Genomic DNA, 13,819 nt, shown 5'->3' on the forward strand with positions numbered 1-13,819 from the left:
TTCAGTCGCGGTGCTAGGTCTGGTTAGGCCTATAAGTGCGAGCGCCATGGTACTGCCTTCCAAAGCTTTCAATTTCGAGCCGTCCGAATAGATGACCATAAAAACTGTTATCCGGGGTTTCTGGGTGCTTCCGGTGACTCTGTGGCGAGCATCAAGGTCGACGGTCAAGGCGTACCGCACCTAAAGCAAGTAAAATACGGAGCCGTTTTCAAGCGCGAATGATTGGCCTAGCCCCCTAGTGGGCTTTCCTATTTATTAGACACTTGCGGCAAATCCGATTGTTACAATACCGACAATTCTCATCGCGGCATGTAATTGCAGCGACAGTATTCACTCTACCGAATACCGTGAAATGTTATAGTTTCAAGGACACAACAACCCTTGTGCGACAAACTGTTTATTCCTTAACCGAAATAAATTAATGGCAAAATAATGAAACAAGTACAACATGACATTTATTTATGTTAAAGGCCACTCTAAAGAAGTCGGGAATGTGATTGCGGATGCATTTGCAAACAAAGCTTAAATAACAATATTGAATAAAAATATTGAACAATATTGTGTATAACGATATTGAATAAAACTCTCCGAAAGAGGTTTATCATAAAGAAACTTCACAATCAGACTATTCCAAATCGGAATATTGCCGCGAACGCTGCATTATGTTTCTTTACTTGTGTTTTCTTTTGCAGTTCGGCTACTACCGGCTGTTATCTGCGTACCAAGCGAAGCGATTGTTTCGTAATATTTTTTATGCCGTACAGGTTATCTTGTGTGGTATGACTGTTGCGCATTCTCGTCACTAGACTCGTATAATCCTATTTGATCTCCAGTGTTTTAGATGTAACTAGACGGTTCGAGACGGTCCTACACGTAAAAAATTCTGCAGAAATTAAGGGAACTATGTACAAATGCGTAGCATTCTTATACTGCATGTCTTGAGCGTGGATTGTTACAGTCACCTTTTTTGCTTTTTTCTGTACGAATATTTATCTTCTTATACGCTAGTATAGCGATTAAAAGTGATTTGCGAAATCTACATTATTGTGGAAATGCAGCCGTTATACGGTTTGCCACTTTCCGTAATAGCTTAATGTTTTTCCTATTTCACAGTTTTTCAAAGTTTCGTTCGACCCATTGTCTCCGCTCACGCTGTTATAACCATTACATTTAAAACTTTCCGGATATCTCCATTATTGAGGAACTGCGGGGTGTTACACGAGTTTCCAATTTTTCATATTTTTTGTCATATGTTTTTATTGTTTCAAAATTTTTTTCTACCAATTATCTGATTTACGCCAATATAACTATTTTTTGTGGAACTTCCGCAAAATCTGCAATCATTGTGGAAATGCAGGTGGTTTGAGGTTTGCCATTTTCTGTAGTTTTTCATATTTTTGTTAGTTTTTTTCGGACCAAATGTTGCCATCTACGCTATCATAACGGCTACTGTTGCAACTTTCCCGGCATCTGAAATGTTGTGAAAAAGCAGGGCTTTACACGATTCTCTATTTCCGTAACTGCTTAATATTTCTCGGATTTCTTAGTTTTTCACAATATCGTTCAAGAGAGAGAGAGATAGAAAAAACTTTAATGATATCGAGGAAATGCTTCAGAGAGACGTGCTCATTCCAGATTGCCTTGAGCTCGGGCCGGGTTCACAGCCCTTTCGATCAGGCCCAGCTGATCTTCGGGAGCGGAGCTGGCCAAGGCTCTCTCCCGAAGCTCCATGGAAAGGTCTCTGTTAGGGGGTCTAGGGTGGACTTGTCGCAGTCGCCCACTATGTGTCTGAGAGTCCGGGGCTCTCCACATACGCGGCGAAGTGGAGAAAAGTGTGTCCGGTCAAAGAGGTGACGTCTGGTGAGTTGTGGGAAGGTGTTGCCCTGCAGCGCACGCAATAATCTTTTTTTGATCCCTCGGTAACGATTTGGGCGGAGAAGATTTGGTTTTATGGGACAACCTATAGTGCGGCGCGATTTCCTGGTAGGTGACAAGAAGTTACATGCGCTCGGGCTCGGCGTCGGCTTCAGCAACGCTGATTCTCCAGGTCAAATTTCCAGGGATTCCGCTGTGTGCAGGTGCCCATACAATCCTCACTGGTCTCGTTGGTGGTCTCTGATTAGTCGAAGTGTTCTGACGTGCAAGCGACCGTTTGCAACGTTGCGGCAGGCGTGCTGGGAGCATGCTATTATAACTTGGAAATCGCTTTGGCTATGCGCATGTACTACCGCCGCTTGCTCTTCTTGGAGAGGGTTGTGTCCGGGGTGTGAGATGCTGCACCTGTGCTGCTTATTTAAAACGATGGTGGCTGCCATGGCCGCTCTTCCGGAGAACAGGCTGCGTCTGTGTAGGCGGTAGATGGTGCATCTTCGTATAACCTAAACATTGTCCGGGCTAAGGCTTTTCTGCGATCCTCGTGATGCGCAGGGTGCATATCGCGTTGTAAGGCGGGCACTCTGCAGTGTTTTCTAATAGAGTGGGGTACGTTTCCAGTAAGAAGAGGGGGGCGACGGCGCCAGGCGTTAGAAGATGAACCTCCCGTTTCGGTTGCTTCTAACCTTAATCTTAATCTTTGTCTAGACAGGTGCGCCTTTAGTAACTCCTTGGCCGAGTTGTGGATGCCAAGTCGGAGTAGTTGTTCGGTTGAGGTGCTTGCCGGGAGACCCATCGCTTGTTTGTACGCCTTCCTGATCAGGATGTCTATTTTCTCTAACTCTGTGGCTTTAAGCAGGGCGTAAGACATAGCGTACGTAATCCTAAACACGACGAAGGCCTGGACAAGGCAGAGCGTGCCCGATATCTCCATACCCCTGGTTTTGGTCGTGACTCGTCGTATCCTATGACTAATCTGGTCTGTTGTGGTTTTAAGCTTGCTTATCAGAAGGGTCATTGAGTGATCAGTGTGGAATGTCATGCCCAGGATCTTCAGGCTTGGAGATGGCGCAATGATATGGCACTCTAGGCCAAGGGTGATAGTGGGGGAACCTGGAGGGTGTGTCTTGCGCGGTGAAACCAGGAGTAGCTCAGGCTGGGGGGGGGGGGGGGGGGGGCGGCTAAGACCACATAGCTTGGTATAGCCAGCCGCCACATCCTCTGACTCTTGTAGGCGAATCTTCAACTCTCTGATCGAACCTGTGGACGACCAGATGGTTTTGCCGTCAGCGTGTAGGCCATGGAGGATCCTCAGGATTTTGTCGAGGATTGGCGGCAGGCCTAGCCGGGCAATATTAAAAAGTATAGAAGACAATGCAGCCTCCTGTGGTGTCCCGCGCCAACCCAATAAGAAGGGGTCCGTAGCTTTTCCGCGACTTTCAACACAGCTTTCCTTCAAGAGAGATAATCTCTGATGTAGTTGTATACCCTGACTCCACATCCCAGTACGTTCAACCTGTGCAAAATTGCTGTGTGCTGGACGTTATAAAACGCCCATTTGAGGTACAATGCGATGATGGCAGTGGGGGAGCCACGAGTGGCCGGGGCCATCACTTCCTCTTTAAGCTGAAGTAAGATCACCTACGTTGACAGTTGCGAACGAAATCCCACCATCGTTGGCGGCATTTTACCTGAGTCTTCCAGATACGGTTGCAGTCTGTTGAGAACCACATGCTCTAGGAGGCTGCCCACACACGACGTTATACAGATAGGTCTCAAGATTTTAAATGCTGCTCGTTTGTCTGTTTTTGGTACGAGGCGGACCTCCGCGTTTTTGCAATGCTCGGGTAGGGTGCCAGCCTTCCACATTTTGTTGAGGTGGGCGGTAAGTTCTAGCAGCGAACGGTCGTCGAGATTGAATGCTTTGTGAGTAATTTGGTCAGTTCCTGGAGCCGTGTAGCGCCTCAGATTTTGAATGGCGGCGATACCTTCGTGAAGATGGAGATCCTCGTCGATAAGATCGTTTTTGCTGCTGGTATATCGTGGCAATGGCTCCGACGTTTGCGCAGGGACGTACCTCGATTTGAGAGCCAAAAGGAGATTCACTTCACTGCCTGGGAATTGGTGAGTGCCTCTGGTCATGTTGTGGTGGTATTCCTTCCCACTGCCTGTCGGACTGATCAAATACCGGAGCAGTCTCCAAGTTTTGGAGGTGCTTAGTGTGCCTCGAAGCTCATCGCAAAGGATCGTCCAATTTTCTTTCGCTAGCTTGTTCCCGTATTCTTCCACCTTGGCAGTGAGTTGAGCAATGCGGTTTTTGAGTGTCCGATTCATGTGCTACTTTTTCCACCTGTTCAACAGGCTTCGTCGGGCTTGATGATGATGATTTTAGGGTTTAACGCGCCGACGCAACGCAGGCGATGAGGCGCACCGTAGTGGAGGGCTCTGGATTAATTTTGACAACCAGGGGATCTTTATCGTGCGCCGAAAGCTCGTACACACGGGCGTTTTTGCTATTCGCCTCCGTCAGAAAAGCGGCTGCCGCGGCTGGGAATCCAACCCACGACCTCGTGCTCAGCAGCGCAACGCCTTAGCCACTGGGCCACCGCGGCGGGTTTCGTCGGGCTTCCCATAGGTAAAGGAGAACGGCTGCGATGCAAGGAGTGGTGGTGTAAGTTTGTAATGTTTTCGTATGGGCCTTCACATCCCGGAATAACTGTGCGATTCATTATTGGATGGTCAAGGAATTGTCTTCCTCGCTTTGGTGTGTTTCTGCTCGGGCTTCTCTTAGCTTCGCCCGGTCACTCGGTGGTCGCTCGGTGGTACGGTTGCTTGTTAATGTGATGGGTCTGGGGATGTATCGGGTTTTTTCTCTTTCCGTTTAAGGTTTACGAGGGGTGGGGATTCGGCGTCTGCCTCGTTGAGTGTTTTGTCTGTTTTACGAATTTCGCTTCGAAGCGCGAGAAGTTCGGCTCGCATATTAGCTAGCTCCTTCTTGAGGAAGGCGTTTTCTTCTGCTACTCGTGCATTATAAGCGCGCTGCCTAGCCAATTACGCGTTCCAGGCTGAGCACAACAACGTTATTGAGTATCAAGATCACGCGACACGCATCCTTGCCAAACTGCAAAGCAGAAGTGCTTGGTTGTCCCAGTCTGAGACGGTAATTTGAACTACCGCTGAGAACCCGAATCTTTAAGTAGTCGCTCCACGGAGAAAAGGAGAAAGCCTTCCGAAACTGACCATCGCTCCCTTCTACGGGGATATGTGCCAGTGGAACGAATTCTGGGAGCGGTTTGATCAAATGATCAACCAAAACAGCGGACTTACTGTCTTAGAGAAATTCAATTATCTTCGACTCTTTTTAATGGGAGAGGCTGCCTCAGCTGTCAGCGGTTTACCAACGACAGAACTTTGCTACAAGGATGCTATCGTAATACTAAAAAACGCCTTGGTGACAAGACGCGTCTTGAGCTAGAGTACTTCGTGAGACTGCGCATGCTGAACCCCGTCAAGACATACAGGGACACAGTGAGGCTTCGCAAGCTCTACGATTACGTGCTCGTCAATATACGAGGCATCGAGACTCTGGGTGTAAAGAAGTCATCGTTCTCATCGATGCTCTGCGACATTCTTTTGCGGGCTCTACCCCATGACATTGTCGTCCAGAACGACCGCACGTCTGCCGCTCAAGCATCTACACAACGTACAGGTGCCTCTCAAGAAGAGGCTGACCTGGACCGCCTGTTGACTTTCCTTGGTATGGAGCTCGAATGCCTCCAGAATATCAATTTTAAGACCACCAAGGGCCAGGAGCATATACCAGGTCTAATCGAAGGCAAGGGCTTCGATTCCCGTGACCAGAAAGCGGCATCGTCCGTATTGCACGGCCACTCCAACAAGACGGACGAGAGCTGTGCATTTTGTAAGTCGACGCAACACCTGACAGAAATCTGCAGGGCAGATACTTCTTTGCAGCTAAAAAAGTTACTTCTGGCCAAGGGCATGAGATGCTTCCGCTGCACATTGAAAGGGCACAGAGCCCGAGACTGTCGTCGGAAAGTGTCATGTGGCAAGCGCACCGGTCGTGATGTTTCGAGAATGTGTGGTCCCGACTGAAGCCGTTCACAAGCACGACGGGATACCGAGGGACCCGATGCAAGTACGACGGTGTGCCCGTCCTTTCAAGGTCGCAAACGAGTGGTCGATGAACAGCGGAGCTCTGTTCTTCTTCAAACATTTAGAGTAGGGCAGTGAGTGACGATGCCTGCAGATGCCTCAGTGAAGTTTTTGACGGCCGCAACCAGTGCATCTGTGGGACGGAGGAACTATGTGCGCATCTTTGGCTGAGCAGCATTGGTTTCACCACGATTCGCGCTAGATATGTTCGCCAACGTGAGAACCCAACCACTTACAAAACGTCGGGTCGTGGAAATCTGGCTACGTAGCCAGTTCACGGACAGTGAAGTTGTGTTGCGGACAATTGTGATGCCCCACATCTGCCACAACATTGAAGCGATTTGCATGGCATAATCCTTCGTGGCGATCTGTAAAAGGTCCGGGAAAAACATTGCCGATGAACTGACGCAGCCGACCGTCGTAACTACAGGTGGCATAAGCGCGCGAAAAGGTTCAGACCAGATGTGGACAATGCTAACCGGAGAAGTGTCGAGATTTGAAGAAAACAAAAGCCTAACCGAAATGAATTCCAAGTTGGGATGGACCTTCCAAGGTAGCGCAGCCATTTTAGCAACAACCAGAAAAACCTCGCGCATGATGGTGTACGTGCTAAGAACACATGCAGTCGAGTCAGACGAGATTGACCGCTTATTTTGAGAGATTGAGAGCTTGGGTATATCGGCATCGATAGACGAATGTTTCCAGCAAAACACAATCATTCAGTGCTTTGAAAAGACCATTCGTTTCCTAGATGAGCGGTACGAGGTTTCTCTACCCTGGAAGGACAGCTCCAAGCTCTCTAACAACAAGCAAATTGCAACCACAAAATTGCAACGACTCTTATGCAGGCTGTCCAAGAATGAGGGACTCCTGAAAATTTATGACAAGACAATCAGAGAGTACCCCGAATCAGGACATACTGAAGTAGTAGAAACCACTCCGTCAAACCCAGAGAAACTCTACTACATGCCTCGCCGAGTAGTGATTAGAGAGCAGGCTCTTACCACAAAAGTTAGGGTCGTGTTCGACGTGTCGTCACAGGCCAGAGGGTGTGAGTGACTCAATAAATGACTCGAAACAGTTGACAGCTTGTACCAAGATACGGGAAAAGGTCTTCGCCGGTTGCGTACTCACCCCATCGCCATCATGGGGGACACAGAAAAAGCCCTCCTTCAGATATCTGTCAAAGAAGATGCCAGGGATGCGTTTCGATTTCTCTGGTTTATAAAAGGAAGTAGCTACAGTACGTTGAGGATGAGCTCCAGGAATGGCGAATGACGAGAGTTCCGTTCGGAGCAACATGCAGCCCATTCCTGCTTACCGCAACAATCCTTCACCACTCAAAGAGCGCATTTGGAGATAAAGCTGAAACTGCCAAATTGCTCACCGAGTCATTCTACGTCGATGACCTGGTCGCTGCTGCCGCCACAGAACAGGATGTCATCAAGGTTTGCAATGAAGCGCAAGAAATTATGGATGCGCAAAGAATGACACTGAGAAAGTGGACGACAAACTCCGACCAAGTCAGGGAGTTTCTACAGCAAGAACAAAGGGCGGCGAGCAAGGAAATGGTTGGCCTTCAAGAATCCATGGTAAAGGTCCTAAGCATCACTTCGGATCCCCTTAAAGGGAAGGTGAAGCGGTTTTAAAATTTAAAGAAAAGTTGACTAGCAGCAAGTACACATGGAGTAGTTCCCGTGTACGAAAAAATTTCGCAATAGATGCAATCGAAGCGGCGCAATGCGCAATCAAATGTGGCGCGATGCCCTGCCCCCATCTCGCCGCGCGATGCCGGGAGACCGAAGAGCGCGGGCGAAAACCGGCTGAAAAACGTCATACATAGACATCCGGCCGGATCGGCCGCCTCTGCCATGCTCTTTTCGCCGTGTTTTCTTGTGAATTATGCGTGTTGTTGTTGTGGTTGATAGCACTTATTTGTACAATTTTCATGTCCAAAAAGTATGCACGAACGCCAAACAAGGCATACGTTATCATGCCGTATTCCTAAGAGCAGAATAATGTCACGCCGGGATGCTTGATAACACACGGAAGCGACAGCCGAGGTGGCTGTGTTTGATGGCAGAGAATATACTTCACTACGTAAATACTTTGTAAACCGCTCCAATGAGTTTTTTTTATGTGAGGGACGTGAATGTTCACATTAGATTCTAAATTTAGGAAGGATGGGGAATACTGCTGTACTTTGGCCGTGAATATTTCGTTCCGTTCCAGAAACAAAGTCACACTTGTTCAGGAAATACCTGTTTCGTTAAACGCGTCACAATTCGTTCCCTATCGGCTCAGAACAGTGTTCAAAGAAACTATTTTTGGCGAAACTAAAACAAGGGGCCAATCCTGATGGAAGTTCTCTCCCGGCTAAGCGGTAAAATGTATTTCTCTAAAGTAACATAACCAAGACCACCACATTACTTATCTTGCAAGTATACATGCCACGACAAGGTGCTGTTTGTTCGGAAATAAAAAAACACCACTCCAAACCACCACCATGCCCTAATTCGTGTTGACAGTGGGGGCCTAATTTTTTGCCCAGGATTCCGCATGCCTGCATATTATAACCTGGCAAGCACTTCTTGTCGCTGAACCTCAACTGTGCTTCGGTGATAGTCGGTGATATATAAAACGATGAGACTAAAAAAATTAGGACCGAAGAGTAAATATACGGCCTCTGTCCGACTAGCGTGGTAAATGCTTAAATCTGGAAATGCTGAAACAGGCCAACGATTCATTATCACAAACGTTTGGTGATTGTTATCTAAAGTAACGTAACTACAACGTAACTGCCTTGTCTGTTAATTATAACGAGGTGGCCGTAATATTGTAGCAGAATGCGCAACGCACAAGCGAAAATCAAGCACTACTAGAGCCGATAATGCTGAGCAGGCATCAGTATGCTACAGTGTTCTCGGAATAAATGCATGTCAAGCAGTAAGGCGCCACTCATCGGAGTGCAGCTAGCAATCGGGGAGGCACCTGAGCGCTGCTGCCCAAATGGTCCGCGCGCGCGAGTGTGGGTTTGTGTATGGGGATGAGTAACGGGGCTGGGGTGGGCGACAACTAACAAAGGAAATGCGGAAGCAGAGTCCGCTTGTCGGTTTATGCGTGTACTGGCTATGTGTGTCACGCATATACGTTTACAGCGCATGAACGCTATTCTTTTCCGCAGTGCACGTACGTGCTTTTCGCTGGTAGATTGTTTATAAAACGCCGCCTAATCTCCGCATAAATGGTTTTTTATTTAGTTAGAAACAGTTCAGGCAGTACCTAATATTAACATATGGTATAGAAACCCTTATGCTGGTTGCCTAATTCAGCAATATTTTGACCGAACCCTCTAGCCGACGCCACTGTCACTGCTTTGGGGTTCTCCGTCGTGTAAAGCAAATTTAGGCTTCAAGATAATTGAACCAACCGCACGGGAAGTTATCAAATAACTTTCCAGTCATGTGCGAACATTAAACTGCAAGCTAAATTGCCGAAAAGACAACCGTGCGATCGTTCCCAATGCTTCCGACAACCCTCGCGGCCGAAGGGTTGTCCTCCTTTGACGTCATGACGGGCGCAACCAATCAGGGGCGTGAAAAGACGAAAAGCGCACGTCTTTCAAACGGGACCGCGCGTATTGCAAGATAAAAGCCGGTTGGACTCATGTACGATAAAATTCAATGAGATAATCGGAATCAGTGCGCAAGAAACTATATAAACGTTCCTTTAACTCAATTGTTTTGGAAAGCGCTTCAGCTTCCCTTTAAGGATACGTTCAGTTTTGTTCTGACTAACCTGATGGACGTCCTGAAATCAAGAGCAAACACAAAACGCTGTGCCCTTCAGGCGGCCTCGCGTGTTTTTGACCCACTCCGATTTGTTGGCCCTTTCACCATAGCGGCAAGGATACTCTTTCAGGAGCTTTGGTCGCGCGGTATCGCTTGGGGCGAAGACTTAACACAACAGCTGCGATGTGAATGGGACGAATGGGTGCGACAATTACTGAAAATCAACATTGTCACCGTTCCTAGGTGTGTTAGTGGAACCTTCGCCGTACCAGCAGAATTAAAGTCACATGTTTTTTTGCGACGCAAGCCCGTTAGCATACGCAGTTGTCATACGCAGTTGTGGTCATCACGAAAAAGACTTCAATAAAACACAACCGGCAGTGTATTACGATAATAGCGGCTGCATGGCTTTGCGGCCCCTGCTTGTGTTTCGCTGATGTTAGATTTTATTGGTATCTTTTCTTTCTCCTTCTTCCTTAGTTTAATTTTGATCCCAAAAAGGCAATCACCTTATCAGTGTATCTCAGATAAATCTCATTTTCTGTATACTTACTCCCCAGGCTCTTCAAATGTTATACAGCTTAATAGCTGCAAATATATAGGTGTAACTTTCACTACTAACGCGTGCTAGAATTCACACGCTCACAGCATTTATACAAAGTTATGCAAAGTTGAGTTGGGTTTCTTGAGGCACAAGCTTCGTGACTCACCACCAAATGTAAAATTTCTCTGTTACGAATCCTACTCAAGACTAAAATTAGAATATGCAAACATAGCCTGGGATGCCCACACGAACCCCTTCCCTCTGGAGAAAGACTCGAGAGGGAAGGGGTTCGCTTACCCTTTTCCAAATTACTTGGCATGGGCTCTCCCTCCGAAGAAATAAGGCCAGAAACATTCCTATACTTCAATCTAGAAAAAAAGGCAACCCCGCTTAGACGCCTTGAGTTTCTTGTGAAACCATAAACCTGCAATTCACCCTTCACTTTATTTATCCCCTACGTAAACAAAACATACCCGACATCAGCAGCCGAGGTTCTTAACACCTTAATTTGCGAAACGCAAGCCTTCAAATTTTTATTTTAGGGGCGAAGCCAGGCTGGGGCTGTTTGCGCCTACTGCCGTCGGCGTCGTGGTAACCGTAGTTTATGTAGTCACGATACTAAAATACCGGGGAAACTCGTTTACGCCTCGCGTTAGAAAGTAACGCGTACTAAAAAACACCGGGGCACTCGTTCACGTCTCGCGGTAGAGATCTGCGTGCTTCCAATGCAAGAAACTTTTACAGCAAAGCTGTATACCTCTAGCCGCCAATGGTTTCATCTGCGTTGGGTTAAATGCCAAGGCGTCAAGAATACACTGATACACTTCATTCTTAGACCCTCCCCAGGTTGCACGTTAGTGAATACGGCACGGTATTTTTCCAGGTTTTAGTGCCTTAATAGAACTCTTTTATCACAGCGTGATAGTCTTGCATAGGATGCGTGTATTTGTAGCTTAGGTATATTTAACCACTTACCCCTGCGCATATTTACTCATTGCTTTCTTTTTGTTATTTATGCAGGGTGATGAGACAAAAATCGACACGTTTTCTTTTAAGTTATGCGCTTAGATTTACGTCAAACGCACGTCTAAAGTGACGTTATGCGCCAAAGGGACACAGAATAAGGTGGCAATTATTGTTGTCGGTGGCCTAATTAACTAAAAGTGAATAATTAACATTTTAGTGGCTGCTTTAAGCAGGGATGCTTGTGTTGAAATGTTGGACGCAATTATGGTTTTACGCAGTTTCATTTGGCCGAATTCTTCTAGCGCATTGCAATACAAGAGATCGATAACTTCAACTCGGAGATAACGAATGGCAGATAATGAGATATCGAACTGGGAAGCATAATTGCCGCTCGCAGGATTACGCACGCTAGACGATGAAGACCGGTGCGAAGCTCCTCTTTTTGTGACGTGGGGGGTGTTTACGGTGTATGGTTTGACAACCGGACAGAAATACACCACAACTCGTAACTGGCACCCTTTCAGTATTGGCTGACGTTATCCCAATCTACTGTACTCTGAACCGCTATGGAAGCAAGAACCAAAATGGAGGAGCATTGGGCTGGTCGTTACTGTCTGGCATGGGTAATAATGCGAACGGTAATTAAATTTCGCAGCTCCATATCTCGGGGTACGGATGCGCTAGAAGTATTCTGCCAAATAAAACTTCCAAGAAACACGATTTCGTTCTACTTTTGAATACAAACATGCCTGCTTGCTGCTGCCACTAAAGAGGTAATTATTCAATTTTAATTCATTTATTTTATTTTTAGCTTGGAAAAATACCAAGAAAACAGGTCACATGCGTCCGCACCTCAAGGGAGCAGCATAAGACAGCTAGTGCTAATGACGCCCAGTTCGCGAAGCTGTTTGTCGCCGGTTGCAGACCGTGTAACGCATTACACTTTGGCAGAGATGTGAAAACCTGCAGATAAAACGTTCAGGGCCCGCCATTCATGCATAAGCAATACGAAAATATAGATAAATACGACGATGACTACTATAGCCACACTGAAAACCCACGGCGGAGCGTGTTATAGACAATTTCAAAACTAACGTAATGCATGGTGTTCTGTCCTTTAGTATTTTATCAGAAATAAATCTTCTTGCATCGTAATGGTTCAAGCGTTGCGCGGCATAGTGGAAACTTCGCCAATTCTTTTTTTTCGCACCCTTATTTTTGCCTTTATGAGCTGTTCCCGGAAGTAAAACCTTTTGTTGCTATTCAGCGGATCGTTGCGGAGTCCGTCCTTGTCCCCTACGGTGCGCTGTTTCTGCTGTCTGTGTAAATGTACAAATCAGGCCCCGTTGTTGATTTTTCTTATGCAAAACGAGAGGAACACCTCCGTAATTATTGTGCTTCGTTCGGCCGAAGCGTTATAGATAATGGTTGGCCACATCAAATTTATTGTTTTTTATCTGAATATATTTCGGTGGCACTCATGCTAAAAGTAAAATTCGATGATTAAATGAAAGTACTCCCCCCGAAAGATGTTATTCAATTCTTTTTCAGTTTGATATTTCGGTAGCTAGTACTGACAAGATTTTCAGATAATGCTCTCTGTTTCTTTCAGATCAATTATTTAGCCACCAGTATTGTGAGGTCCGCTACAGAGCGAAAAAAGGTGCATCACCAGAAACCCAAGATGATTGCGAGGAGGCATTTAAAAGAATATGTGGCGACGCAGGCGAGCACAAAGTGCACGTCCTCTCTTGTATTGAAGACAAAAAATCAACTTAAAAAGAATAAAAAATAAAATAAAGAAATTATCAGCAAAAATTGGACATAAGTTTTTCTCTGTAAATGGTGTCGTTCTTGCAGCCCGACAACTGGTTAGCAAATGTATAATGCCAAGGTAAACATTTGCATTTAAAGATCTAGAAAAAAATATACCCGTCGTGACAATTGAGATGCAGACAGTGTGAAACACAGGACCAGTGCTTTTCACTAGCCATCACTTTCTTTTTTTCGGTAGGCCCCTTTCTTTGAAAAAGCTAAATATGAAAGCTACAAAAAAAAGCTACAAAAATAAAGAGAACTGTATTTTCATACCGCTTGTATTGAGTGTGATTTTTTGCAGCCAAATGTCGCTATGACTAGCGAACGGTTTGGGAGTATTCAATTCCGTTTAAATTTTTTAGTTCTTTTCGCTAATGATGAAACTAAATATCACTATAGCGATGAAGTGCCTTTACATCGCAAATGATGTATTTTTCAAAAATTCGCGGCATAGTCTAGGGTTCGGGCGTATTTGCTCTTTTTATTTGTATCTACAGCGTTCTTTTCCGGACTATTCTCGTTTATTTCTTGATTTTGGGGAAAGATATATAAAATGCACATTTAGTCATGTAAAAATATTTTGTGAATTTTTTTGTAATTATTTCCTTGTTTCTCTAAAGTTCTGCTCCAGCTCTACTTCTCCTTTTATAAC

General features: G+C 46.0%; 1 long non-coding RNA gene across 1 annotated transcript in view; it reads left to right on the forward strand.

Annotated features, from left to right (window-relative positions):
- Positions 1-13,175, forward strand: part of LOC144140876 (uncharacterized) — a 144,343-nt gene extending 131,168 nt beyond the window's left edge. Inside the window, exon 5 of the long non-coding RNA XR_013316378.1 lies at positions 12,962-13,175. This is a non-coding gene — a long non-coding RNA (uncharacterized LOC144140876). The remainder of the gene's footprint in view (positions 1-12,961) is intronic.
- The last annotated feature ends 644 nt before the right edge of the window (positions 13,176-13,819 follow it).

The sequence above is a fragment of the Haemaphysalis longicornis genome, unplaced genomic scaffold, assembly GCF_048455015.1.
Source record: "Haemaphysalis longicornis isolate Haplotype H1 unplaced genomic scaffold, Haemaphysalis longicornis Haplotype H1 scaffold_53, whole genome shotgun sequence".
Classification (NCBI taxonomy): Eukaryota; Metazoa; Arthropoda; class Arachnida; order Ixodida; family Ixodidae; genus Haemaphysalis; species Haemaphysalis longicornis.